The sequence below is a fragment of the Wyeomyia smithii genome, chromosome 1, assembly GCF_029784165.1.
Source record: "Wyeomyia smithii strain HCP4-BCI-WySm-NY-G18 chromosome 1, ASM2978416v1, whole genome shotgun sequence".
NCBI lineage: Eukaryota > Metazoa > Arthropoda > Insecta > Diptera > Culicidae > Wyeomyia > Wyeomyia smithii.
In genome coordinates, this window is record NC_073694.1 from 159,993,209 (window position 1) to 160,020,602 (window position 27,394).

A 27,394-nucleotide genomic window follows, 5' to 3' on the forward strand; every position below is an offset into this window, starting at 1 on the left:
TCGAAAGCAGTCACAATGCACAAGGATACACTCACTATCCAGGAACAACTTGAATACGCTATCAAGGAACAATCAGAATCAGAATCCAGTACCACCTTAATTTATTCAGTTACCTGCGTAAAAAATCTTTATGAGAAAGTGATGCTTTTCGAAATCTCCAAAAAATGTCATAGAGCCTAATATCTAAAAAACTGACAGTGAACGGGTTTTTTTTTTTGACTCAGCCAACATGAAATGCTCATCTCTAAACGAAGAAAGAGTCTTAATATTTCTACGTTCTTAAAGCCATAAATTTAAGAAAAATTGATTTTTTAAATAAACAGTTTTTTTTTTATTTTTGACCACAAAGCGTTTGCTTTTATTTCCTAGGATCTCGTGATTTACAATTAAATTTTTCCCGAATCCCGGGCAGCTAGAGGCCGTCGGGAAATGGTCGCTCTAATGTTTGCGGTAAAAAACATGGACAAAAATTGCACTGACGAAACTACCCATGCAGCATCAATCATAGTAACCTATAAGTCAGCAGAAAAAGCCAGCTCTTTCAGTCGAACTCTAACTAGGAGTGGGCGAAACGGCTCTTTTGCAAGAGCGGCTCTGAACCGCTCACTCACCGTTCTGAACCGACTCATATGAGCGGCTCATGGTTCGTAACGATTCACGAGCGTTGACACTTCGTGTTTTCTCGGTGAACTTCGGGTTCGCGCGAACTCATCAGTTCTGCTGCGCTCAAAAAACCGTGGCTCTTTTTCGTGAGCCGTTCGTTCTTTCGCTCTTTTCTAAGAACCGGTTCATATGAACGGCTCGTGAGCCGTTCGCCCTTCCCTAACTCTAACCGTGATGGCGGAAACAGTGGAACTTCTCCGTTCAGAGCGTGCGCGTTCAAAGAACGGTACCAGGTCGCGTCAAAAACGGATATCATCACCGGATACGCCTGTTCCGGCATCTAAAATATCTTGGCACTATTGGACAACAAAACATCGAAAGAAAGCCTTATATTTTTCAAAAATTTCTAATTAACTATTTCCCCTGTTAGTACCCGTTTCAATCGTCAATTCCATATTTACTGCTTGAAATAAAAATAAAAATAGCTTGACTTGCATAATAGTCATTAAAAATAAGAAAGGTAAATGAGGAGTTCTGCGAGTATCTTGTGTAAACGTATGTGTCATCCCACAACACGAAATTGAGGTCGTCGTCACGGATATCAATGCACAAGTCGGACGGGAGTGATTCTTTCCTCCCGTTAATGGTAGAGAAAGCCTCCATTCTAGCATCAACGGCAATGGCTTGAGGCTAGTGAACTTCGCTGCGGCCAGGAGGATTGCAATCTATAGCATCTATTTTGCATGTCGAAACATTCGAAAACACACCTGAAGACACCCCAGTAAAAAGGCCTGCTTCCTAATTGACCACTATCTGAACCGGGAAGCTAGAATTACCGAAAAGAGGCTTCACTCCCCCCCCCCACCCCAAAAAAAAAAACGTGAACACTGCGGATACGTTCTCGAGGAAGTGCTTCACCTGCTGAACGGTATGGAGAGTAGGAGAGTCGTCGAGGTGAACAGCAGAGAAATCAGGGAGGATGGATAAGTTGTGGATTACAACCTTGGACGAGGTTAAACAAGCTTGCAAAAAGTTGAAAAACTATATAGCCGATGGAAAGAAACTTTTTAAAGCCGGGAGCAAGCGGCTGTATATTGCAATTTACCAGATTATCGTGAGTTTATGGTCTTAGGAAAAATTACCTACGGACTAGTTAAAAGGACTCATGTGCCCTATGAAACTGAGTTGTGCGCCCCCTGATGGTTATTGTTAGTGTGCGTCGCAGTAGGCCTTCGATCGTTAATGAGGCAGGGCCATCGGTTCTCGCGCACGACAGACCGAATATTACAAGAATAACATTCGTGCTTCGAAGGAATGGTCACTGTCATTCGTTTGGCGATGTCCTTTTGTTTTCTTATCTGCCTAGGTAGTCAATTCTCTGTTGAGAAATTTTATTGCAAAATTAATGATATAGGGTAAATTCACGCAAAATTTTCAATCAATACGTTTTGTGCGGTTGAATTTTAAATGAATCTTTGAATGAGGCTTGTAAATGGTGATGGTTGAATAATTTTGCCCTGCAGTAATCGTCTTCTTTCACGAAGATTGCGGAAGTTACTAAGGGTATCAAACGTTTTCAGCAGTGGTTTTTTCCGGCACGTTTTCTACAGCAAACTTATGCAAAAGGCTGCCGCAGAAAACCACTGTCAAAGATTTCCAGATAACCTAAGTAACTTCCGTAATCTCCGCAAAAGAAACCGATTACCGCAGTGAAAAATTATTCTACTATCAACATTTACAAGCCTCATTGAAAGATTCTTTTAAATTGTAACCACTAGAAACGGGTTGATTGGTCATTTGGCGTAGATTTACTCAATTTTCAGGTTGAGCGTTTTACGTGAGCTATAAGCAGCGGTTTCAAACTACATCTCGAGGGACTCGAATCACCCTGTAACAAAACTTCGCTACACATCACATATATCACGTACACCCCCCACGGCAGAATACCATGGTTTTCCTGTTTAATCATCCTTGATTCTTAATTTTTAATACAATTACCGATGCATGAGTTATAGCTGCCGGGTGACTTCCAACGAACTCAATAAAACGGCGTTTACGTCTAGGTAGTGCGTCAATTCATTCCCATAACGGGACCCCAAAGGAAAAACGAAATCAGCCGCGGCGCGAACGTGCAGCCCGCTAATCAAGAGCAATCACAACACCGTGCACGCAGAACACGTTTCGCGAGGGATAAACTTCCAGAGGTTGTGGAACACTTTACGGCCGAGTTCTGTCATTTGCGATTCCACAGAATAAATACTATCGCTCCAGATCAGCGCAGTCAAATGTATCGATGTCCTCCTCTGCCACTGCGCGTATTGTGTGTCTGTGCTTATATAGTATGTATTCATCACCGAACGCGGAGAAGCTCTACTAAATCAACAGCCAACAGCAGTGCCGTTCTGAGAGATGGAATCAACGCAGGTCAGAAGTCGATATCAGTTAAGCAACTAACTAGCTGTGTTTGCACTCAGGGAAAAGGTTCTGTAACTTTTTTTTCTGTTCAATTTGCATTGAAAAAAAATTGAATAAATACTGAATTTCATGTGGCTAACCAACAGACGACTTTCTTAAGAATTTCGATTGTTGTTGTTTTTTCATCTGAGTGCCTTCCTCGTACATGTATATACCAATGAATTATTAATGACCAGTTCGCGCCGTAATGCTGGATGCTTCCATTATGCGTGACCAGTTGTTATCTAGTTTGAAATATTCCGCTGGTTGCGCAATTCACCTGGACAACCAAACTATCTACTTCGCGAATGCTCGAAGAATTGTAGTTTTGATCTTACTTATTATTTTTGAACCAGATTGCTTTTCGATGCTTACCAGTTTGAATTATATAAAGCGGGAAGCGATTGGATCACGTCGTTTTTGCTGAATCACTTCCTGTTGGTGGGTAAGCCGGTGATTTTCCTGCTTCAAAGGACCTCAACCAATTAAAAACAAAAATGCAGCCACAGAAACCCCCGCACTGTAACAAACAACAACCACTCCGAATATCACAACTTGCTTTGCTTTGTCTGACACTCAATAACGAAATCGATGTTTGCCGTGCTGACTCCTTGGGGGATGGGGAATTCACCGCACGTCCGTACACATTCGCGATCGTCACTTTAATGATCCCGTCGCTGAGCGCACTCGGGTGTAGAATTTTTCCCAAGCGCAGGCCCCAATGATTGGCGAAGATGATCACACAATCGGTGTGATAGTGCGCGAAAGTTGTGTGCTGGAACCTTTTTTTGAATGACTTCATTTCAGGCAGGCAGGGCCGGCCGCTAGCTTCAAATGCAGCTGTTTACAGGTTAGCGATTAAAAGTCAGGCGAACTTCGCCAACACCGCGAAGGTGTGTGATCGTATCGCGGTGAGTGCGGAAATTGGATGGTGCAATTTTGATGCTATTGTGCATCATTGCTAGCATCGCTACGCAGTTATGTCCCGCCTGGAGCTTCGAAGTATGTATCACCAAACAAAAAATTTTTCGCCGTTGCGCGGTGGAATCTTAATTGCACCGGCGCACAGTGGCGGCTTTTCGAACAGAAGTCGGACAAAATCCAAAATGTGATTGAATCCATGTCTTGGTCTCCGTACAAAAACACGGTATAGAACAAAACAGTTAGTACCTCCCAATATTTGATCATTTTCGAAAAATCATAATCTAATAATGATCTATTTTTAAACTTCACAACCTTAATGAGTGTTCGGTTTTTCTGTTGTTTGATATTATATTTTAATCTAGCGGTGTTTTGACCATTCTATTTTTGTCTGGGCCAACGTTATCAGGGCGAAAACAATTACGAAAAACTGTTGTAATTGTTTTTGCCCTGAAGACGAGGAAATATATCTTCGAAACGTTGGCCCAGACAAAAAATGAACGTATTTGAAAGCAACCCGTGTCCACAACTGCCTTTACTGAACTGAATTATATTTAAAGTAAAGCTTTGAATATTCTGACCAAATAAGGTTTTTTGTTTGAGATTGTGTCACGTACAATTGCCAAATACTACTCAAGGGAAATTTTCACGCTCCCAAATGTATATAAAAAAAGATCGGACTCGAAAGTTATGATTCGTTAAAAAAAAAAAACATTTTATTCCAGTGTATATTTTTTTGGAAGGATAGAATTATTATCTACAACTCTGCCGAAGACAATATACTTATCAAACACACCGATAAGACGCTAAAAATATTTTTTATTGTTAACAGTCACTCGGCGTTGGAAATTATTCCAAAGCTTGCTTTAGGTCAACACAAAACCCGGGACATCAATATTTTAACGACGCGCTCCACTTTTGAAGCAAATTTCAGCCCATTTCGATTTTTCACGCAAATCAGTCACGATCGCAATGTTCATTAGTTTGAAAAGCAAAGTATGAATAGTTTGAGTGTTTACGTGACTCGTACCAGTATTAGAGAAAAATATTCTACTTGTCACGGGCGTGAAAATGTAAAATACATCAGGAGGAAGAGAATTGTGCCGTGAAAAACAACAAGTTAGGCGACATCCATGAATTACGTAACGCAAAAAAAACCTATTTTTGAACTCCCACCAACGTCAACACCTAAAATTATGTAACGCTGAAAATTTGCTTAATGGAAATGCTTTTGGAGAGTCTCTCCAGAGATTTTCTTGTTACGTAACGCTGATCTTACTTCCCCCTTTCCAATGTAACAAATCGTAGCGCTCGTAAATGATGAATGCCGCCTTAGTAAAGTTTGGAATGTAAATCCGAAAGTGAATGTTGATAAAACTAGGTGCTCTGTTGCTGTTATAGAAAGCAAGAATTTCAGATAAGATAAATAATTTACATATAATTTGGGAATCGACCGTAATGTTGATATAAGCGACCGCTTAGCCGAAATCCCCTGATATAAATAATTTACGATATTTGATAAGACATTTCCGAAATCCCTAATAATGCTAATACTTGCATTCAGCCCCATTTCACCTTAACCCATTCACCGCGGGTGAACCCGACATATAAACTTTGATAACAGTTTAACAACTATACTTGAAATTTCTAACGATGAAAATATTCTAAGCAGTTAGAGGACAGACCGATCTTCAACATGCGATATAGTTTGTGCCAATTATGCAAGCGGTTACTGAGTAATAAGAGTTTGAATGCCATTTTTTGATGTAAAAACTGATTTCTCTCCGTGGGGATAGGGTTAAGAGCTTCAGAAGAATTTTTGGTTGTTATGTGTCATTGTGAGGACCATTCGCTGGTATATTTTCGCCCTTTGGTCCAAGAAAATATTCAGGGAATTTGGGTGTTATTTAGCGATTTTATATCAAAGTTGCAGTTGCGTAAACAAAAATCAAATTTGTTTTCTGGATTCTGAAAAATGATATCTTGTTCTGTGAAAGTTTTACCTTTTCTGTCGCTTGGAAACTGTTTTCGATGATTGAATAAATTCAAATAGAATCATATTCTTCCTTTTTCCGTTCGTTTAAATGGTTTCATATGTTTTCGGGCGTGATTGGAAATATGTATACACTGGGGTTTTTTTTTATTACTTGGTTGATTGTACCACGTTTAAGAGCTCCGCGTATAAAAAACCGCGTAATTTGAAAACACCGCGTAAAAAATTCCATTCATTGAACATTCCGATCGAAAATAATAATACGTGAGAAAATAGATGCTGGAAAAATCTCAAAAAAGTGCATCCAAAATGAAAATTGATTGCAAATGATTCGTTCCTTACTCACAAGTTAATCGCAACGACCTTAACTCGTAACGGTATACAGTTATGAAAGTTTTTTGTTACTTTTACGCAAATCAACGAAAATTGCCTGTTATTGGATAATAACAGAAATTTTGGAACAAATATATTGAAAATATACATTGAGGTTTGGAAACAAAAACAAAAATTTCATGAACCTTACGATAATTTTTCACTTCATTTAGTTTTTTTTTTTAGATTTTTTCATACCAAACATACATGACACCGCGTAAAAATAATCTTCTAAACCGCGTAAAAATAATCCGCGTTATTCGAAAAAATCGCCCTTACATAGTCCGCGACGTTGTGAAAAGCCGCGTATATAAAAACCGCATAAAAGTATCCCACGTAAAAAGAAAGACCTCAGTGTTTTCCTATTTATGCAATTTCCGAGGATTTTGGTGTTTACTAGAGGTGTTTCGAGCAATTTCAGATTAAATTTGGAGCCTTTTTTGCATCTTTAATAGCAATTTAGAGGTGTAATCTAGAATACATTGAAATCTTCATTAAAATCTTCAATCTGTATGAGCATCTCACGAGTTTTTCAACGGTTCAAATCCCAAGTGATAAATGTTTTCCATCTTTTGTTGTTTTTCAGTAATTCTGGGTTTGATTGGAACAATTATTCTCTGTTGTAACATGTCATTTTCATTTTTTTATCAATTTGCTTTTTATTCTTTTTTTTTTTCAATATCTGGGTGATCTATACTTAGTTACGGAAAAAGTGTAAAGCGGAAAAAAAGAATAAAAAAAAAGAAACTGTAAACAAACTTGAGGTTCTCACTTTTTTCAAACTCGAGAATTGATAACGATAAAGTTCATGGACAGCGCTATAGACAAATTTGGCATCAACTAGGCTGAGAGGCTGGCAGCAAACTTTCTGAAGTTAATGAAACTTTCCGGGTGTGTAGGCCTTATTAAACTATGTTACTTTTTCTTTTGAAAATTTATCTAGACTGCCAATCAAAAACGGCCTGATACTTGTTTATCGTACATCGATAAAATATTGCAAAAGTTAAATTGGAATTTCTGTACTGGAAATAATGTATTTTAAAAATATGAATCAGTTAAAAAAACATTGCAGAGTTCCTTGAGCTCGAGTTTTTTAAGATGGACAGTTTGGTAACCTAAAACTCTTCTGAAAATTCCAAAATGGGTACTATTACGGTAAAAATGTTTTTCTAGCAAAAACGTTTTCATGCCCACGGAATGAAACAGTTTTCAAAACTCTGGATAATCCGACCTGTAAAATATTTTCCCCATATTTCGTCAATTTACCCATGAGTTCACATCTGAACATATAAAAATGCAGCTCTGTCTGTCTGTTTGATCCATACAGGCTTGGAAACAACTGAACCGATCGGTGTGAAATTTTGTAGATAGGGGTTTTAGGGGCCGAGAAAGGTGACTAAGATAGTTCGAGAATCCTCTTTTTTCTGGAAAAAAGGGGTCTTATATAAATGAAACACAAATTTTTGCACATTTCGAGAACTAACTGAGGAAATGGAATCAAATTTGTTATGTAAATGTTTTAAGGGGTAACACATATGTCAAATAATAGTTTGACACCCCTCCTTCTTCTGAAAGAAAGGGGTTTCCTACAAATGAAACACAAATTTCTGCACATCTCGAAAAATAATCAAGTAAATGGAACCAAATTTGATATGTTTAGGTCTTTGGGAGTAGGGTTTGCAATCCCGGGAACGATTTCCCGGGAAATAGCTTTTCCCGGGTTTCCCGGATCCCGGGAACAGAAATATTGATTCCCGGGATCCCGGGATTACCGAGTTCCGTGAAAAATTTTGTGAGATTCACTATAGTTTCTTATGCAATATTGCAATAAAATTAAAATTTTTCATGCGAATTTAGAGTGAAATTTTAAATATTTTTTTGTTATCTTTGACTGATAAATTTCATTTAAAATCACATTTTGCTAAAAAATTTGTCTGTTCCCGGTTCCCGGAAATTCCCGGGAAATGCGATTTTTCATTCCCGTTTCCCGGGAAATCGATTCCCGGGAATATTGCAAACCCTATTTGGGAGCAAAATATATTTTCATGGTGGTTCGACACCCCTCCACTTCTGAATGGGAGGGCTCTTATACAAATCAAACACAACTTTCTATGGTGGTTTTACACTACTCCATACTGTGGAAGGAAAGGAAGGTCTCTCATACAAATTAAACAGATATTTCAACCAGGTTTCCGGAAAACACTAGGTAAAACGATCGGGTCGATGCACAGGAGCCATAACTCGACTCCAGACGCCAGTTTAAAATTTAAGATGGAAGCTATCGGTTTCTGACACGGGAGTTTCCGAAACCAGAATGCCATTTTAGAATCCAAGATGGCGGCATCCGGTATCTGGAAACAGCAGAAAGTGATCAAATATCATTCTATATGGGTGTTTTCGGAGTCGTAATGATGCACTGAACGCACAAATCGACCTCAGACAACATTTTGAATTGTAAAATGGCAACTTCCGGTTTCTTGAAATCATCCAAAAATGGCCGAATATGAGTATCACCAGAGCCAGATTGATACACAGGAGCTAAAATCGACCACAGACACCATTCTAAATTCTAAGATGGCGACAGCCGAAAATGACCGGACGAAGTTTGCCGGGTCTGCTAGTATAAAATATACGAAACAATCCTTCAACGTACAATAAGTCGTATTTTTAACGTGAGTCGTGGGTATTAAAACCCCTTTCTCCCTCCCAGGCACATACCAGACGGGAGAACCAAACGTAAATAGATACCTTGCAGTAAAAACAGTAGAGTTTGTGTTGCTATGCAAATAAATTTCAAAGAGTTCAGAGTTCGCTTAAAACGACTGTTTTAATGTCTGAAAAAAAAAACAAGAAGAGGAACTGTTCCATTATTCATCTCAGCCCATATATTCATCTCATACAACATGAAAACACAATTGCAAACAGGAAAAAAACGCATATTTTCTAACTAATTCAATCTGATAATTTATGGAATGGATTCTTCTTAGTTTACTTTAGATTTCTCATAAAGTAGAATCCTCAAGAACTCTCTTAAAAGCTCTAAATTTGATATTATAGTCGGGCATCTGCACTCGAAAACTCATTTAATTCAATCACCTACCTTAGAAAACAAAATCCGCGCATTGTTCTGTACGGCTACAACGGGACTCGTTCAGCAGCCAACCAAAGTTTTTTCATCACTAGCGGACCATTTTTTATTTTAATCACTAAACAAAAACACTCATTACACTAAGAATACTTAAATCTTTGGAATGTTCATCTCAAATTTTTAAAATAAACTTGAATTAGCAGAAATATATGAGATGAATTTCTTCAATTCCCAAATTTCAACTGTATGTATTTTCATCTGTTTTCACTGCCTTGAAGAAAATCAAAAGTTGCCAAATCAGTTTCTGTTAATACGAAAAAAATATACTGAAAATGTTGAATTATTCCGACATAATTGACATAAATGGACAGCACTGCAGTGGTTACCTAGGTTACCATATTTGCACGTAAACAACTACAGCGGATACTAGGTAACATACTACGACGGGCTGCGGCTACGTTCATTTATGATAATGTGATTCATTCATGATTAACAGTGTGATGAATATAGGGGCGTTGTGAGATGAATAATTGAGCAGTAATTTAAGTTTTGAGATGGATATGGGAGCGGTGTCAAAAATGGTTTGTTTTACAAAATTCAGGATAAATCTAGCTAAGTTTACTGAATATACAATGCTGAACGATTCCATAAGAGCACGTAAACGTATTTTGTTTATTTGTTCAATGATTTCGTGAGAATTTGGTGTTTAATCCGTGCATTATTCGTGAATATCGACTTAATAAGATGAATAATGGAGCAGTTCCCCTAGCTTTTGCTTGTAGTGTACGTGACTGACTGATAAGCAAAGCGTATATGATGCAATTGCAATTATCAGTATTCGCACCATATAACACTAATCACTAATTCGCCAACCGAAAAAAGTAGTCCTATTGCTAAACGAGATCCGGACGCGAACGGGATAAGAAAAAACAGCACAAAACTGACCTTTTGTCTGAGGTCAAGAAACGGGATTGCTTTTTGCCGGCAACCTCACACGGCAACAATAATCTAGTGACATACTGAATAATCGGAGCAAATATTTTGGCCGACGTCTTTTTGGTGTCCCAGCAAATGGAACAAATTTTTCCTGGTATCGCAGAAGCATATATTATTAGTTTTTTCTTTTATAAATACCCTACGATGCAAAATTTGGTGGTGAAAAAAACTACCTATATCAAATGAAATGAGAAGTGTAAAAGCGTGTTTACCAACTTAAAGCGGTAGAAATGCAAATCAAGCGATAAGTACACAAAACGTGGTTACAAATTTACCAGGGTAAAAATGCATTGATTTCTCAAATGGAACAGTGACTAAAGCTCGAAAAAAAATTGTTTTTAGCAGCACGTTTTGATGTTAAATGAGGCATGTCGCGTCAAATAGTGATAAACCCTTTATTATACCAATGATTTTTATACATTCGTTGGCCATATTGTTAGCGATAGTCTTTTAAGATTAGGTGATTAGTTCGGTATAACGTTCTATACTTCTTCCAAAAACACATAGTAACTAATAACTTATACGATTTCAGGAAAACTGAATAAAATTTTCAATCATACGGCTTTGTTAAAAATGTGATATATGGAACGCAAAACTACTTTAAAAGTGTGGTGAAAATTACGCAATTTTTTTAATTTCCGCACCATTTTTTATTTTGATTATTGGATTGTTTTAACAAACTAGCCCCGAAAAAAATATAATACATTGATCGGTTTTGGCCTGTATCCGACCACTGTGCGTCATTCATCGGTAGTTACAGAGCAAAAAGTAAAGTTAACGGGTAACAATCGAATCGAATGCGTTATCGAAACGCTCTGTTGTGCTACACTGTTTGTTTTTTACTCGGGGATCGCTCGAAGAATAAGAACATCTGAATGTGAACGTAAGAATGACTTTCATGTGCTGCCACAGTAAGGAACAAACACTCTTCATTAAGTTCTACACAAGTCGCAAGCTAACTTTTCTAACTATTTTACTGCTAACTATTTTACTGTTCAAAATTTCAAGCAACCCAAGCATAACCGACAGAGAAAGGGGGTCTTTGGTTGTGTTTCACCTTCGCCTTCTAATGGCAGCAGAAGAAAAAATAAAACTCTTCTGATAAAAGAGTGTGTAGAACACTCAGCAGGGTCATTGCACATAATGATACTGGCACTATACTATACAGCTTCCCTACAACTTTGCATACAGGCAGGGCCGGATTTAGACGCTGGGGTGCCCGGGGCAAATTAAGAGGTAATATTCTGGGAGGTGACGGGCAAAAAAGGGCGCTTCAGGACCAAGGGGGCCCCTTGAATCGGGAGGCCCGGGCCACTAGTCCCTTTGGTCCTTCTCAAATCCGGGCCAGCATACAGGAGAAAATTAAGTTAATTTGGTACTAGTTTTAAAGCTAACTGACACTTTGGACACTTTGAAATGTAACTGTACTGAAAATAGTTAACATTTAATTAAATGCTTATCATAACATACGAAAAAAAAATGAAGAATGTCAACCTGGGGTGAATAGAGCATTATTATTGGGACACGTAAAAATGAAAAATGAAAAAATTTAAAACAAAATTTGAAAAAAATCTTTGTTCTTAATAAAACCCAATACGCGGTCTGTGATCTGTTTACTGTATAGTTTATCGCATAATTTTGCATTGATTGCTAGTGCTGGGCTGTGCTCTGAACGTAATTGGTTAATTCGAATCGGTCCAGGTTTGCGTCAGCAGCGTACGCTGCTTTTGTTGTTACCATTCGAGTAAACTTTATGGGGACCGTGGGTGGGTTATCTGTACCCACTGATAGATGTTTCCTGCCTTGACTGACCGACCGTCTCCGAGAGAATGTCGCTTTACCGAGTGGGGATTTTTTTTAAGCTGAATATTGTGATTCATGGGGCGCTCCAGTTTTGGCGGAAAACCACTCTCACGACACGCGACAGAAGGCAGTGAAGAAGGTAGATTCGCGATTCCAGGTAAGTCCATGGTTTATACAGAAAAATGCATTTTAGTGTGCATAATCTGTGTGGTTCCAGTATTCCTTCGGAATGGTAAAATACCCATTCTTTATTGAAATTCCATCTTTACGAGAATAAAATTCCGATATTCTATTGTTAGGTGGAAAAAATATCATACAAGTTAATACAATCGGGATAATACCACGAAAATTGTCTTGTGATTTTGAAACTTTTCTACTGTGATTTAGAGAAATTTCTGTTAATAGGAATAATCTTAAAATACGTTTTACTTAAGTTTGACATCGAATGGCCTGATTCTACTAAGATTCAAAACCACAACCACCCGTTTCTGTTCCTGGTAACAAAGCCCTCAAATATTCATTGGGTTTTGAGTCGCTTAACATCCGCATTAACATTCTGCGTATTATTGGGTACACATTTGTAAATGCATTTCTTAATAGTTTATTGAATATGATATGTATAAAAAGTTAATTATTTACTAGTGCTGGAATATTGTTCTCATAGTTAAGTAAAGTTTTCAAAAACAATCGATATATTCGAAACTTTAGTCGTAGACATTTTTGAAGTGCAAATCTTGTGTTCTAATTAGCATCCAAATGTAATTATTTTCGTTTGTATTAATGAACGGTAATAATAATACTTGAGCAATAGAGAGTGTGCTGCGGAGCTCTCGAGCACATTGCATTGGCCCCTGTGTAGATTTCTGCAGTGAGCCGTCGTAACTTCGACGATAAGTTACAACCTGCTTCATATATTGGAAGAGGAAATTACGGTAAATTTGTTTCCCAAAGGACATAACGTGAAAATTGTTTATTTTATATGATTCTATTGAGTTGCATAATTTGAGTTTGCATTAATCTACTATTTTCACTGTAAAACCCTCACTTGGGTACGAAACGGATTCAGCGAATTCAGAGGAGATAACTAAAGGTTTTTTACACGTTAAGTGAAAATGCTAGTACCATACTCTCGTCTCTAATTCACGACTCTTTCATGGTGCGAATGTAGCAATCACATCAGTAGTCGTAGATTTGTGTACGATTGGTGTCATCAAGCGGCTTTGTGGTGTGCAAAATTTATCAGTTGGTATATTTTTGCTGCCTCGTACGGTGGTGTACAGCCTTCGTAGCAAAAGTGTATTTACTAGCTTGTGAAGAGTAAATTTCAAATTAAAAATTCTAAGCGACTCTTTGCCGAAAACAAATTATCATACCCTTGGTTTTTCAACTGACTAGAAGGGGTGAAAACCGTCACAGCTGATCTTCTGCCTGGTTATAAATTGCAAAAATCTTCAGCACGACAATATATAAGAGATGAAAATAAACATTCTTCGATCAAATTGTTGGCTTTATTGTAGCAAACAACATTGTAGAAAATCATTATGAAAACTTGTATTGAAAAAAAAACTGATTTTAAAGGGCATTCTATAAAAAATTCCACAGAAGCTCATTTAAATAGGCAAATAGAGGTATGGTGTCTTCAGCAAAACTAATCCCTATAAAATGTTGAATGTAACAACCTTGCTGAAGACACAATGATTTTTTGGTCAAAATAATTTTCATCACGTTTTCGCAACTGAAAATAGTGTGCATCAGAGCATTGCACAGCGTTTTATTTTGCCGATTTTACGCTCTAGATTAATAGCGCCCTCACATTACACTTTGGTGATATACTTTATTCGTGAAAGTTTCTATGAATTGTATTGCGCTTCATTTAAAATATAGTAGATTCAGTAATTAATCCACCTATAAGAGATATAATTAATTGACTTTTTTACAAGTAAGATAGACAACCAGTTTCTTCGAGAACGTTGTGGCAGATGCCTTTTATATCAAATTTATATCTTCTTTATTTAGAAAGATATAAATAGTTTTATATGAAAGGTTACTCAAATCATATTTCTCAACATTATTTTTTTTTATTTTCTATAATATTTATATCTTCTACGAAGTTATTAGTCATACAAAAATACATCTTATTGCTGAACAATTTTTTCTCGCTATATGAAAAATTCATTTAACCATTATCGGGTTTTCAATGGTTAATTGAAATTTAAATGAGTCATTCGTACGCAAAAATACACATATTCTTAAGAAACATCTGTTAGACTTCCAAAGAAATACAAAACCGTTTGTCTAATAGAGTATTTTCAATTGTTCCAATGAAAAAATTCATTCATACAAAAATTCGTACCCTGCTAAAAATTTATTATTTTTGGAGACAACGTGTTACAATTCCCAGCAAAAATATAGGCCCACAAAAAAGTGCAGTTTTGTAGGAGGTTTAAAAAATTAAAAAGAATCATGGGAAAAAGTTTTAATGTAAGATGTGAATTTCTAGTCGAAGTTTTACACACTAAAATCGTTGATATCTGAAAAAAAAATATTTTTGACGTAGGACTACGTCTTTGTTTTCTATACTAGATTACATTTTGTGAAATTGAAACTGGCAAATGTTGCGTCAGATTTCAAACGATTAAAGCAAGCGAACGTCTTAATGCATCTTAATCATTTATATGTAATGGTGAAAAGAAGGTGAAAAGTTCCAAGTTCAAGCTTTCCCATACACTTCCCTTGCATTGGCTTGCTTTCCGAACACGGATAACAATAACATGGACAGAATAAATTCCACTGCCTACATATTTTGACTCAACAAAGTGTTTTGGTTTGTTTGTCTTTCTCTAAGCTGCGTGGCCACGCCCTAATGGCAAAATCTACTCTGAACTCGATTCAAAAGACTGCGTGTAGAAAACTCAACTTCAGTGTAGTTTGTCACACAATAGCGAGTGGAGTATAGCTGTTAGAGGTACGCGACATTGAGAAACGAGAGCTGCATACGAGTCAACTTCCAGGCACCGCGGAGCATGTTACCGTTATTTTGCATACAGCAGCAACAGTTACTATCGTACGTTGCACGATGTTTTGCTGGCACAGCTACTGGAGGGCACAGCGGAGAGCAAATTTTATTATGCGCGGCCAAGAAAAATATTCAATGCTACCGGTGTTGGTGCGATCATCAGCGTTCTGTAGCACACGTGAAGATTATGGAATCGGTTCGGTTTTATTTTGCATACGGCAGCAACATACACCATCGTACACTGCATGATATTTTGAAAGGAACAGCGGAGAGCAAATTTTATGCGCGGCCAACAAAATATTCAATGCTACCGGTGGTAGTGCGATCATCAGCGTTCTGTAGCACACATTTCGAGCTGAAGATTATGGAATCGGTTCATTTTATAACCGATAAATGCTTGAGGATAAGAGTTATGAGAATTTTCACAACTACTACTAGTGAGAAATGTTCATCTATTTCTCAATAATCATTTTTACAATAACGACCAGGGCGCACCAAACATAAACGGTAGTGTTGCCTATGAATAGTTTTTCACAGCTAGATATAACCCTCATTTCAAGAATTCTCACTGCTAAATTGAGTGATTTTCCAGTTTAATTGTTTCTTTGTGTCCACTCGAACACCGTTATCAGTCAAATATTAGTGACGAAAATTAGTTACCCTAAGAAGCAGAGTGATTTTCGCATCGAGTGAGCAAAAATTTTCTTTTGATGCTTATGAAAATCACTCAGTAGTATAGGTGTTTTGGTTTGTTCCTCTTTCTCAAAGCTGTGTGGCCACGCGCTAATGGCAAAATCTACTCTGAACTCGATACAAAAGACTGCGTGTAGAAAATTCTGCTTCAGTCTAGTTTGTTACACAATAGCGAGTGGAGTATAGCTTGTAGAGGTACGCGACATTGAGAAACGAGAGCTGCATACGAGTCAACTTCCAGGCACTGCGGAGCATGTTACCTTTATTTTGCATACAGCAGCAACAATTACCATCGTACGCTGCAGGATATTTTGTGGCACAGCTGCAGGAGGGTACAGCGGAGAGCAAACTTTATGCGCGGCCAACAAAATGTTCAATGCTACCGGTAGTGGTGCGATCATCAGCGTTTTGTAGCACGAATTTCATACTGAAGATTATGGAATCGGTTCTTTTCAGAACTATTGATGCTTGAAGATTAGAGTTATGAGAATTTTCACAACTACTACTTGTGTAAAATTTTCATGTATTCATGCATCGTTAGTTTTACAATAACGACTCACAAATATAAACGGTAGTGTTGCCTATGAACAGTTTATCGCAGCATATAATATAAACATTTAGTCCTACGTCACCATTTCATACAACCCCTAGGGCTGTATACCTTGTAGTATTTTCAATTTAGCTTTGTATATTTTAACCGCAAGCAAAAATATGTACGTACTAGTGTTGATGATGTCACCGTGTTTTAAATAGCAAGAAATTGTATTTCTAAATAAAAAAATAAATAAAACACAAGTGCTTCTAACTTATTCATTGCCGTTTTTCTGGCTTTAAATAAAGCTACATTTCTGGGAGCTCGTAGCCTCATGGTTACAGAGTGAGCTTTGACAAGCGAGTGGTCATGAGTTCGAATCTCTACCGAAATCCGGCTGAAAATTAACTTGGGTACTAGAGGGTTAAAAGAATCAAGACCGTCCGATGTTAGAGGGATTTTACACATGGATTTATTCTTATGCTCCCTTACATCGCCTGACTCTTCCGTGAAATAAAAAAAAAGTCACACACAGTTAAATACCTCTCCAGGCATTTATGATTGCCGATACTTGGCAGGGGGTAACTGAGGAGGCTCGGTAAAAAAGAGCAGTATAAAAATCCGTACTGACTACGGTGACAAAAGAAACCTTCCTTTCCGTGATAGGTAGTCGTTGAAGATGCAGAGGTAAACTTGGTCTCTGACAACAACGATTGTAACACTTCCTTCTTGCCTTTCCTAACTGACCGTAAGGCCAGCGCCGTTATCGATCTGTTCGATGGTAAATTGATTTCAAATTTATCTTTTGTGTAACTCCATTAGTACAGATCCATCATGGAGTAGCAGCAATGTGCGATCGTTCAATATGAAGCCTTATGTCTTCTATTGATGAAGCTGCATTACTGGTCCGTGTCAAATGAATAATGTAAAAACACAAATAAACAAAGCTGCACTTTACAACATTCAGACAAGCCAAAAATAACTTCAGATCATAAATGTATTTATTGGTCAGAAAATCAACAGGTTTTTCACCTCAAGGCTATGGAAGTTTTTATAGTTCAATGTGCTGTGGCTAGTTGTAGAGTTGTTATCAATCTTAGTAGCAGTAAATCTATTTTCGCCAAGGTATCAGCAACAGGAATTGTGAGAAAGAGCTAACACACTCACGATATTGGCTTGGGGTATCATGACATTGAACTCATAGTACGGGTATGTGCTGAATTCCGTGGCACCGCAATCCAGCTCTTGGATACCCTCAGGGCCCGAGGAGTGCCACCCCAATGTCTCGGTTTGTGCTATCCTGGCACAGCGAGACAAAACAAACTTGTTGTTAGTTTATGGCTCTTTTAAATGGCACTGATTGACAAATGCCAATCAACAACAATTTGAATCACTGGTAAAAAACCAACACGATTTTTTACAGTTTTTGTTTAAGCTCGCCAAGATAATAAGACATACGAAATGTAGGCTCCGTTTGACAGGAAATTTATTGAACATGTTCTTTACACTTCGTTTAGAGCTGACGGAAGTTTTTTTTTCTTCTACGAATGCATGGTAAGTGGATTTGTTTTATTACTATATCATAAGAATGTTTTATAACCTTTTAGCCATTTACTGGGTTGTAAATGTCTGTACTAAAATTCGTTTTAAGTATTTCTCTGGTTGAAAGAAAAGTTAGTTATATGGTACTTTCGATATCTATCATTGACCACCACAAATTAAGATTGTTATTATTTACATTCTATTAAAAAAATCACAGCTGTACAGAGAAATCTTCCCAACTAACCGAAGCGAAACGAATCTTCTGTGTTCGTGAAAAAATACAGATTGAAAGTCTGACGATAAATTCTATCATGCTTCTAAGTTCAGAAATCGTGACCATTTACAAGCGATATAAATTAACATCGAATCTACGGAACGCGACGATATATAATACTCATCAATTATGGCACCCTTTCGGTAGCCGCCACCGATCAAGCGCGATCGGAGCTACCGCGATGTAAAATAAGCAATTAATCGTTGATCGATCGCAAATGATTGTATCTTTCTCCGCTGGGCTGCACGACAAAAAAGGCATATGGCGACCGATCGGCCGACTGACCGACCGGTAGTTGTTGCATGGTTGAAGGTTCCCGATTCATGTTCCAGCTGCGAAAGTCAATGCAAAAAAACAACCGAATGGAGACCCTGTTTGATTGTGTGATAATTATTTGTGCAACAAAGTTGCTCGCGTACGGCGGAATGGCGCTTCCCCTAAATATTCTGATTACCGTGGAAAGTGTTGTGTCGATTATCAAATCTTGCTTTTATCTATTACTTCGGCAATTTAGAGTTAAGCAGGTTTTAACATTTTCTAAAAATTGTGACAACCACTTCTTTTCTACCTCAGTGCAATTTTACTATACCCTTTTCATGATTATTAGCTCCAATTAACGTGTTCGAATAGTTATTGATTTTTGGATTACTGAGCACACGCGAAACTGTTTTATTTTAAACATCCCCAATCATTTTTAGGCCTTCAATTTGACGCTATGGTGAGCAAAATGAATCTTGTGCAACATTTTATTATTTGTATTGGAAGTGGTCAGGGAGCAGTATGAAGTGCTTTATAAGTGAGTGCGAAATTGATTCGTGACAGCATCGTCAGGAACAGAAACAATTGACATGGGTACAAATGTATGATAAATATAAAGATATAGATCATTTCATTTTTATTTCTGTTGTAAAGAGTTTCAAGTAGTAAGGAAATAATGAAAAAGTTGGTGCATTCAATGTTGATATTAACTGGACAGCAAATTGAATTCACTAGTGTAATGAATCAACGGAGCAGCAAGTATTTTCATTCTAGCTCGAACTGTCGATTAAAACAAAAACATTTATGCCGTTTCGAGGTCGCTCCCAAAAAGCCTTTATTGCATAAAAGTAGTAGTTTTCTGAAAGTTCTATTAATCAACAAAAAATGCGTTTGTTCAAAGAAAATGTCATTTATTTGTGGTGTTTTTCGAGCAAAAATAATTTTTCGAGCAACTAAAATATGAGAGATCAAATGTTCGAAAACTGAAAAGGTACATAACCCCTTAATCGCGTCATCCCCAATAGTATTAATCGACAAGACTCTTTATATCGCCTGCTTTTCTAAAAAAAAGTTTCAATAATATATTAGGACCATTAGGATTTCTTCGAAAATGAGAAAATTTCTTCATTGATAGTAAATGAGGAAATTTCTTTCTCTTCGAAGACATTTTTGCTCGGAAATCACCCATAAGGCTGATATCTTTGAGCGCATTTACATGAGAATGAAAAACAGCTACAACAAACGATAGTGCTACCATGACAAGGAAAAATTTCACTATCATGCAATGTTCATTCTCTCTTTCTTCGTTTGTTTTCATTATTCGCAAAAAAGAGAGTCAAGTCATCCGTCAGTCGCAGTCGCAGTGCAAACGTCTTTTTGGAAAATTTATTATTTCAAGTTTTGCTGTGTGAACTATAATTTTGTAAATTAGATTTGTGTACTGCGCAGTGTCATTACGCGACTAGTGATGGGTGAGAAAAATACTACCCGGAAATACAATGGCTCTGGAAAGTCCGCTTGTGGGTCAATTTCGGCGATTCATTTTGATAACGCTTCCTGTTTGATAGTCATTTTTCAGTAAATGAGAGTATGACACCTCGTTACGGAAATCTTAGGGGAATGAAGTCAAGCGATGTCAAGGTAACGTATAGACGATTTTACGAAACGTTTCAAAACTCAGTTCATGAATTGAATATAGACAGGATGCACTGCACTGTTGACATAACGCACGTAAAAGCAACATCAGCAGGTTCCATGACACCTGTCAGTTCGTAAAATGATCTACATGAGTCGTTTGTTTACAACAATTAGGGGAGCATGGCCCTCTGTTGGGATTATTAGCTCCTATTATTCATTAATTCATCTGACAAGTTATCGTCTTAATGAAGAACTAAATAACATAAACTCAACAGATAATGTAAGTCTAGCTGCCAGCAATTTTTGTTTGTAAATATTCGAGGTACATCCAAAATCGAACAGTTGATTAGTTTTGTTGAATTTACGGATTATTATGAAGAATGGTTCAAAATATCCAAAACTGAGCGATGAAACGGCGTTAAATGGCACTGCAGCTGACGACTCCACAATCGATCTTACTAACGCTGAGAATAACGATATCAGGCAATTAACATTAGTGAAATCTTTAGACACCTTCATAAGAAATCCTAGCTGACGACTTGCACGGACAAGAACATTGGTCCGATGCGACCCAAAAGTCAATTTATTATCAAGTAGTACCCAAGGTGTACGTCTGATTGTATAAGTAGCTTTTATGGTATTACTACTTCGATGGAGTGAAATTACGGCACATTTCTGGACACCGCCAGTCATTAGGTTTTTTTGCCGCCAATCCCCAAAAATATCCAATAGTTCTTGCAGCATTTTGCAGTGGGAAAACTTGTCAATGACCATAAAAATCTTTAGATCGTCAGCATAGAACAGCTTACATCCGCTTCCAAGACGGACTGCGACATAATTTATAAACAAGACGAAAAGGAGCGGTTCAAGTCTACTCCCTTGAGGAACGCCGAATGTGTTTGTAGATCCTCGGAATGTGTGTGATTTAAGATTGCCACTTGAGCTTCCATCAGTTAGGTACGATTGCTACCATTTAACATGGTCCTCGGAGACACCCATTCTAGCAAGTTTGTGGAGTAATGTTCGATGATCAATTTTATCAAATGCAGCTTTCAAATCTATGCATATAGTATCCTGCTGCTTCCCGTTTTTAATTTGAGCAATACAGTCTAAAGTGGAATAAAGTTTATTGTCACAGAAAGACCAGGGTAAAAATCGTGTTGATCACTAGAGATGAAGCTTTTTATGTCAATTTTCCAGATTTATTTTTTTTTCCTAGAAGAAGGTCATTTAAACTGTAACTTTTAGGCAACATATCTCACAAATTTTATTCGAAAAAAATTACCTTTTGCCACACGAAATGACTGCCAAATTTTTCTTATACTCTTCCCAGATATCGACGAAATCAACCTGGCAACGCTGCTCTTGTCACACACAGTTACGCTCAAACTAGATCAAAGCAAAAACGCACCACATTTTTTAGGTTATCTTCATCCCATTTTGATTTGTAACGTCACCCATCATTCCCATATTGTTATCATTATTATTAGCCTACAGGGTTCCGTCACATTAGGTGGCGTATTTAGAACCCGAAAAGAAGCCGGTTATCTACCGGATTCTTCGTATGTTGACACAGCCTTCAGCTGTGCATGAAAGTAGGTCAGATTTTGCTTACAGTTGAAGCCAAGTCTTCCGCTTGGATTGAGTGACGAAAACCGCCACCCGTAAGCACAAATAATTAAAACAAGAGCCCGCGGTTCGGTACTTGATGGGCCAGTAACTCGTCGCCGTATCGCGAGGGTGAGTTACTGGTAATTGTTTGTAAACAAGACAGAGTGGCTGGGCTCACGGCTCACTGCTCTCGGTAGAATAAGAGTAAGTGGGATTGAACCCACAAATTAAGGTACTAAAACAGAGAAAGGCCGAGAAGGGCCATTAGCATAACAGAGATAGAGAGTGGTTCCGCGAGGGGAAATTTTCTCTCGCGGAATACACTCTAGAGCTAGCAGTAAGTTCCAATGTAACATAGAATTTAATCGTTAAGTAAAAGTGATTTTGCGCAGTCGCTGAAGTCACGATCGCGATATTTATTAGTGTAGAAAGCAAAGCATACAGAGTTTATGTGGTTGCCTGACTCTTAAGTAACGGTATTCATGAAAAATATCCCAATGGTATAAAATTGTAAACACCTGGAGAAAACAACTCAGTGGTGTGAATATTAAAATTGGGTTAAGTTTCGAAGGCCTCTTAAATAAATTCTAAGGGGAAATTTGACAACATACTTTAGAAACTGTTTTGTAATATTTCACTTTTACGAACTAATTTCATTTTTGTCATATGACTTACAATTTAAGTTTAATAAAGCGGGCAATGTATGTAGTTTGCGAGAATGCGAAAATGAACGGGAATAGAAGGTGTGACTTTTTAAACTTAGAAAAAAATTCCCTCGTCCAGACAGGATTCGAACCCATAATCTCCGTTGCAAACTACATACATTGCTCGCTTTACTAAACTTTAAAAGTTTTGTAATAAATAATTACAGAAGAGTGGTGATAAATGACGTGGTGATAATTCGTTATTGGACGAATTATCTGGTTCGAATGGGACTGGATTTCAGCAATAAGCTGACACTGACACCTTTTACCGTCACACTTCATTATTTTTCCCCGCGAGCATATCAATTTGTTCCCGAAGCTTTTAGTAACCAATTACTACACCCATAATCAATGAGTTAAAGGTAACGATTTGCAGATGAATAATCAGAAATTACGTCCGAAGCCATTTCATCCCTTCGAGTACAAGCCACTGATACAAAATAAAGCCGTCTTTTAGTTTGCTTGATAATGGACGACGTTTCCTTTCAACGTCAAGTTGAACGGAATCATGATTGTCGTTGCATGATTCAATTCAACTTGACGTTTGAAGGACATGTTCAATACGGTGAGATGTTGCCTGAAGGGTTCGATGAGTTAATTGTTGCTGAGAAGGTGTTGGTGTTTATGGTAATGAGACTCGAGGATAATTTGAAATTATTGATGGCATACTTTTGGGTACACAAGGTTCCAAGTAAAAAAATATGCTGATCGAAGCCATTACAGGAAGTCTTTATGACATCAAATTTTTTTCTGTGTGACAAACTGTTTTTACGTTGTGGATTTCGTATGAATAATAATTACGGAAATTAAGTTGACGCTGAAGCTTGCTCGTAATAGATTAAATACAAAAAACGACCCAAAACTACAACTGGAATAATTGAATAGAAGTACGTTATTTCAATGATTTGATTGGTGTTTTTAAATAAAAAACATCTCCAGTTTAAAAGTTTCGAGCGTCTTAAGAAGTTAAAAAAAACACACTGGTGTATTCATTTCTGTTCAATCCAATGCGATTATATACTGAAGAGCTGTGTAATTGCTTGCGAAAAAGTTCGAGCCTTAGCAATAACTGCGTCAGCTACACACAAGTTTTGTTCTGGATTCGCACAAAAATTGTGCGAAAAGCGAATGGCAGATGTTATTCCCTCCATTCCGTACCTTGATGTAGATGATTTCCGTGGTTTTTACTTTGTTACAATGTAATGGACACAAATGACAAATTCGTGATGGCATATCAAACCTAATTTGACAGACCATTGGTTTTTATTTTTCAACACGTTTTTGATTTGCAACAACCACCGTTTATTGGAGTTCTTATCTATTTTTTTTGTTGTTAGAGTTTTTCTATTTCACTAAACTCTTTCAAATTAACTAACTTTAAGAAAAGCAAACAAATTTTTGGAAATGCTCTCAAACCTCTAGTGCCCAAGTTAATTTTCAGAAGTACTTCGAAAAAATCACTAATCTTTATGAATATTTTTTAAGCATTGATTGAAGCTTTTTAGAAGTGTAAGTGAAGATCGTCTAAAGGCGGCACTGGGCACTAGAGGGTTAAGCAGTTAAGTTAGCAAAGATGATAGACAGCTACAATTTGCTAGACACAGGTTTAGCCTTAAAGCTCAATCTGAAAAAATATGAGAGATTATAGTTCTCGAAGCATTTCTGTGATTTTGTCAGCTCGAAAGTACGTCAAAGGGCCGCAAAGTAAATGCTCGTAGGGTTCATTGCTTAAACATTGGCTTACGGGGAATCACATCTGAATCTCCGAAAAAGAGGCACCAAAATTCACAGAAACTGTTGAAAAGCCACAATCTTCCTTTTTTCCAGATTTTCCGCTTTTGTCAGGCCGTTGTAATAATCACCCAACAAGCTCGTGTTTGTTGCTGAAAAATCACGTCAGGATAAGAAAATAATTGACAATCAAAATTTGTCAAACCTAAAGTCGAAATATCTTAAACACAGTACTGCTAGAAAGCCTATTACAATGAACATCATCAGAATACGTGAGTTTTTTGGGAAAAAAAATGCTGTAGTATTTTCCTGATATTTGCTATAATTTCGGGTTATCATATGCACAAAAAAAAAAACAAAACAAAAATTCGTGTCAAGGTATTCCAATCTTGGTACTCATTTTAATCGCTTTTTGTGAGATTGAAAGAACAATTTTTCACTGTAAAGTTATTTCCAGAGCAATATTAGATTCCAACATTTTTTTGGACAAATATATTCTAAAGCAACCAAAAGTTTATGAGATAAAATACTTGCACAAAGTTTCATTCAAATCGGCGCCATACAGAATTGGTTGGTCAAACGATTTGGTCAGTAATGGGTTAGTTCGGGTTAACTTTATCCACATACTCTATGTTGATCATTTTTGCGAAGCCAAAGAAACCACAACGAATGAATGCGGTTAAGAGTCTGCTTAGCAATCGTTTCATTCATGTTTCTTTTCAGCAAGTCACTCTTCAACACCGCTTCATATTTCCAAGGTCTTCTTGGAGAGCTGCAATCGTAAAACTGCTAGCCGCAGCCCCGCGACCAGTGGCAACCAACCAATACATAACCTACTACTTTGGCAGCTACCAGCTGCCACAGAATTAACCGCATTTGGAAGTCCAAAACTAGATACTAATCACCACTTACTTTTATTCACTTCCTCGGAACTTCTTCACGAAAATCCTTCTCTGGTCGATGCACTGCACAATTCTAGCACAGAACTTTTTTTATTCGTTTTCAACTGTATGTTTCTATTGCTTTTCCACTCTATTCACAAAAAACGCGTCTTTTCTTGGATATATTCTTTCAATACTATTACACTGTAGCTCTTCGATCGGTTACACTTGCAGCGAATTGCTCTCTAAGGGTACACAATCGACAGCGAGGTGATGGCCAGGATACACAACAGCACACTCCAATCACGTTGAACGCCGTTCTGCGGGTCGATGTTAACGTCTATCGGATGCTGATGCTGCCACTGGAATGGTAGAAGAAGAGGATGTCGAGAGACGCGTGCTTCTGAACGGAATTTGAAAAACAAACTAATTGAGTTGGAACGACGTTACATTGCTTTTATACGAGACCCTCTCTAGCCGGCCAGGTGTTGGGTGGTGATCGCGGTTCTACGATGCGCGGCCGGTAGCCTGCGGCGAGCGAGGAGCTGTGTTTTTCCCGCGGCTGGGTGGCTGACTGGCTAGAAGGCACGTCTGCGCGCGGAGATCGATGGTAGCGGCAGCACTGGGGAGAGCGAGCGAACTTCGATGAGCATCCGACGCGCGTTTCGAGATAAGAAAATTGCACACAATTCATGCTGTGATTGATGACAACTTCCAATCGATCACCGCCGCGTTTGTACTTTGAATAAGCAAATAAGCTTTCCAGCTGTAAGTTAATAGTCTAGAATAAATTTATGAAAATTATAGCTGTTTGCTACATTCTAGATCTCGGGGTAAATCCACCCCCTAGTGGGCACCCCACTTCATAGAACGGGTGAGCTTTTCTGCACTCACTCTGGCACTGGACGAGAGAGCCGATCGCCTTTGGATGTCGGCTCACGAGAGTGACGGGCGCCAACGTTGAAACTAAGCACGCACACATACACAACAACTCGGACTAAGGAGTCGAAAGCCGGTGAGATTGTTTCGCGTTCTACTCACCGGACCGGAATGGGCGGTTAATAGCTCGACGTGACGCGTGCTACTCGTATGGAGCCACCGAAGAAGAAGCAGGAGAAGTTGATTGGCAAGGTAGGAACTAATTTTCCTGAGGTCGACAATGCGCAAGCTTAGCAGCCTCACGTTTTTTTTTTGTTTCGATAAAGCCATTCTAGTAAACTTTTTGCTCATATGGACACTTTTTTGTTGTTTTTATTCTTCCATCAGCTGGAATATTGAGTTTATACTGCATTCAGATTCAAGTTTAATAGCGTTTTTTTTTTGTTTTGTGTAATACTTGAAACCAGTCCAAAGCAAGGTAGAAAACAAATACTGCCACACTAATGATTCCGGTTATTAGCCATAAATTTTGGTGCATGCCGATGCAAACAGCCTTTCCTCGTACGACCAGCACAACAAGTATTGTAGAGTAGAATATAATTCACATGTTTCGCTTGACTGGTGATGATGATTGCAGGACTTGCACCGACCGGATTCATTGTACATAGCAGACTTGGTAAAGCACGCACCGCACCAGGAGCGGAACGCAAATTGAGCTCTTGCTTGCTAGGTAACACGCACTCAAGCTAGCTGCTTCGATCGCCGACTCGGCTCGTGAAGAAAAAGAGAATAGCACCAAACAGGTGATATCTCTTCGTTGGTGTTTTTATAAAGTTACATGGAGCGCGCGGTGTAGCCCCGATCCATTTTTGCTTGCTTTTTTGCTTTGTGGCATCTCCGCCTCCTTGTTCTCTGATTCTCCTTGCTATGTTAATTACTCGTTGAGCTAGCGCACAGTGAGCGCAGACGACGTTTGCGGGTGAATGGGTGACTATATATTTGCGTTGTTTTTAAAATTAAATGTCTTGAATTTAACGAAATGAAATTTAATGAAATTCAATGAAATGAAGCAGCAAAATAATGCTCTGTTTTACAACACCGGTGTAGCCAAGGATACAAAAAGGGTTCAAGTGATAACTGATCAGTAGTCTAAACTGATTTTCTATTTCTTTTTATAGTTTTAAAAGAACATGCGGTGAAATTTTTTTATTGCAACAGTTGAAATTACTTGGCTTTGTTTGTTTCGTTCTCACATTTGATATTTTTTCACACGTGTATTGTCCACACGCGCAAACCAGGAGACTAACTTACTTCTTTTGGAGAAATGAAGCAAGAATGAAAGTAAAGTGTTCTACGAGGTGTTGCCCTTTAAATCTAGAAATCTTGATATACGGTTAAGAACCGA

General features: G+C 37.9%; 1 protein-coding gene across 3 annotated transcripts in view; it reads right to left on the reverse strand.

Annotated features, from left to right (window-relative positions):
- Window positions 1–25,550, reverse strand: part of LOC129730703 (beta-alanyl-bioamine nonribosomal peptide synthetase ebony) — a 105,770-nt gene extending 80,220 nt beyond the window's left edge. The window contains exon 1 of one of the 3 annotated variants that reach the window (XM_055690245.1): window positions 25,142–25,550. The gene's annotated coding sequence lies outside the window, so the exon portion shown is untranslated. Of the gene's footprint in view, window positions 1–3,432; window positions 3,727–16,660; window positions 16,689–25,141 lie in introns of those variants that run through there. The other 2 variants (XM_055690261.1, XM_055690252.1) reach the window with 2 other exon arrangements.
- Window positions 25,551–27,394: the final 1,844 nt, after the last annotated feature.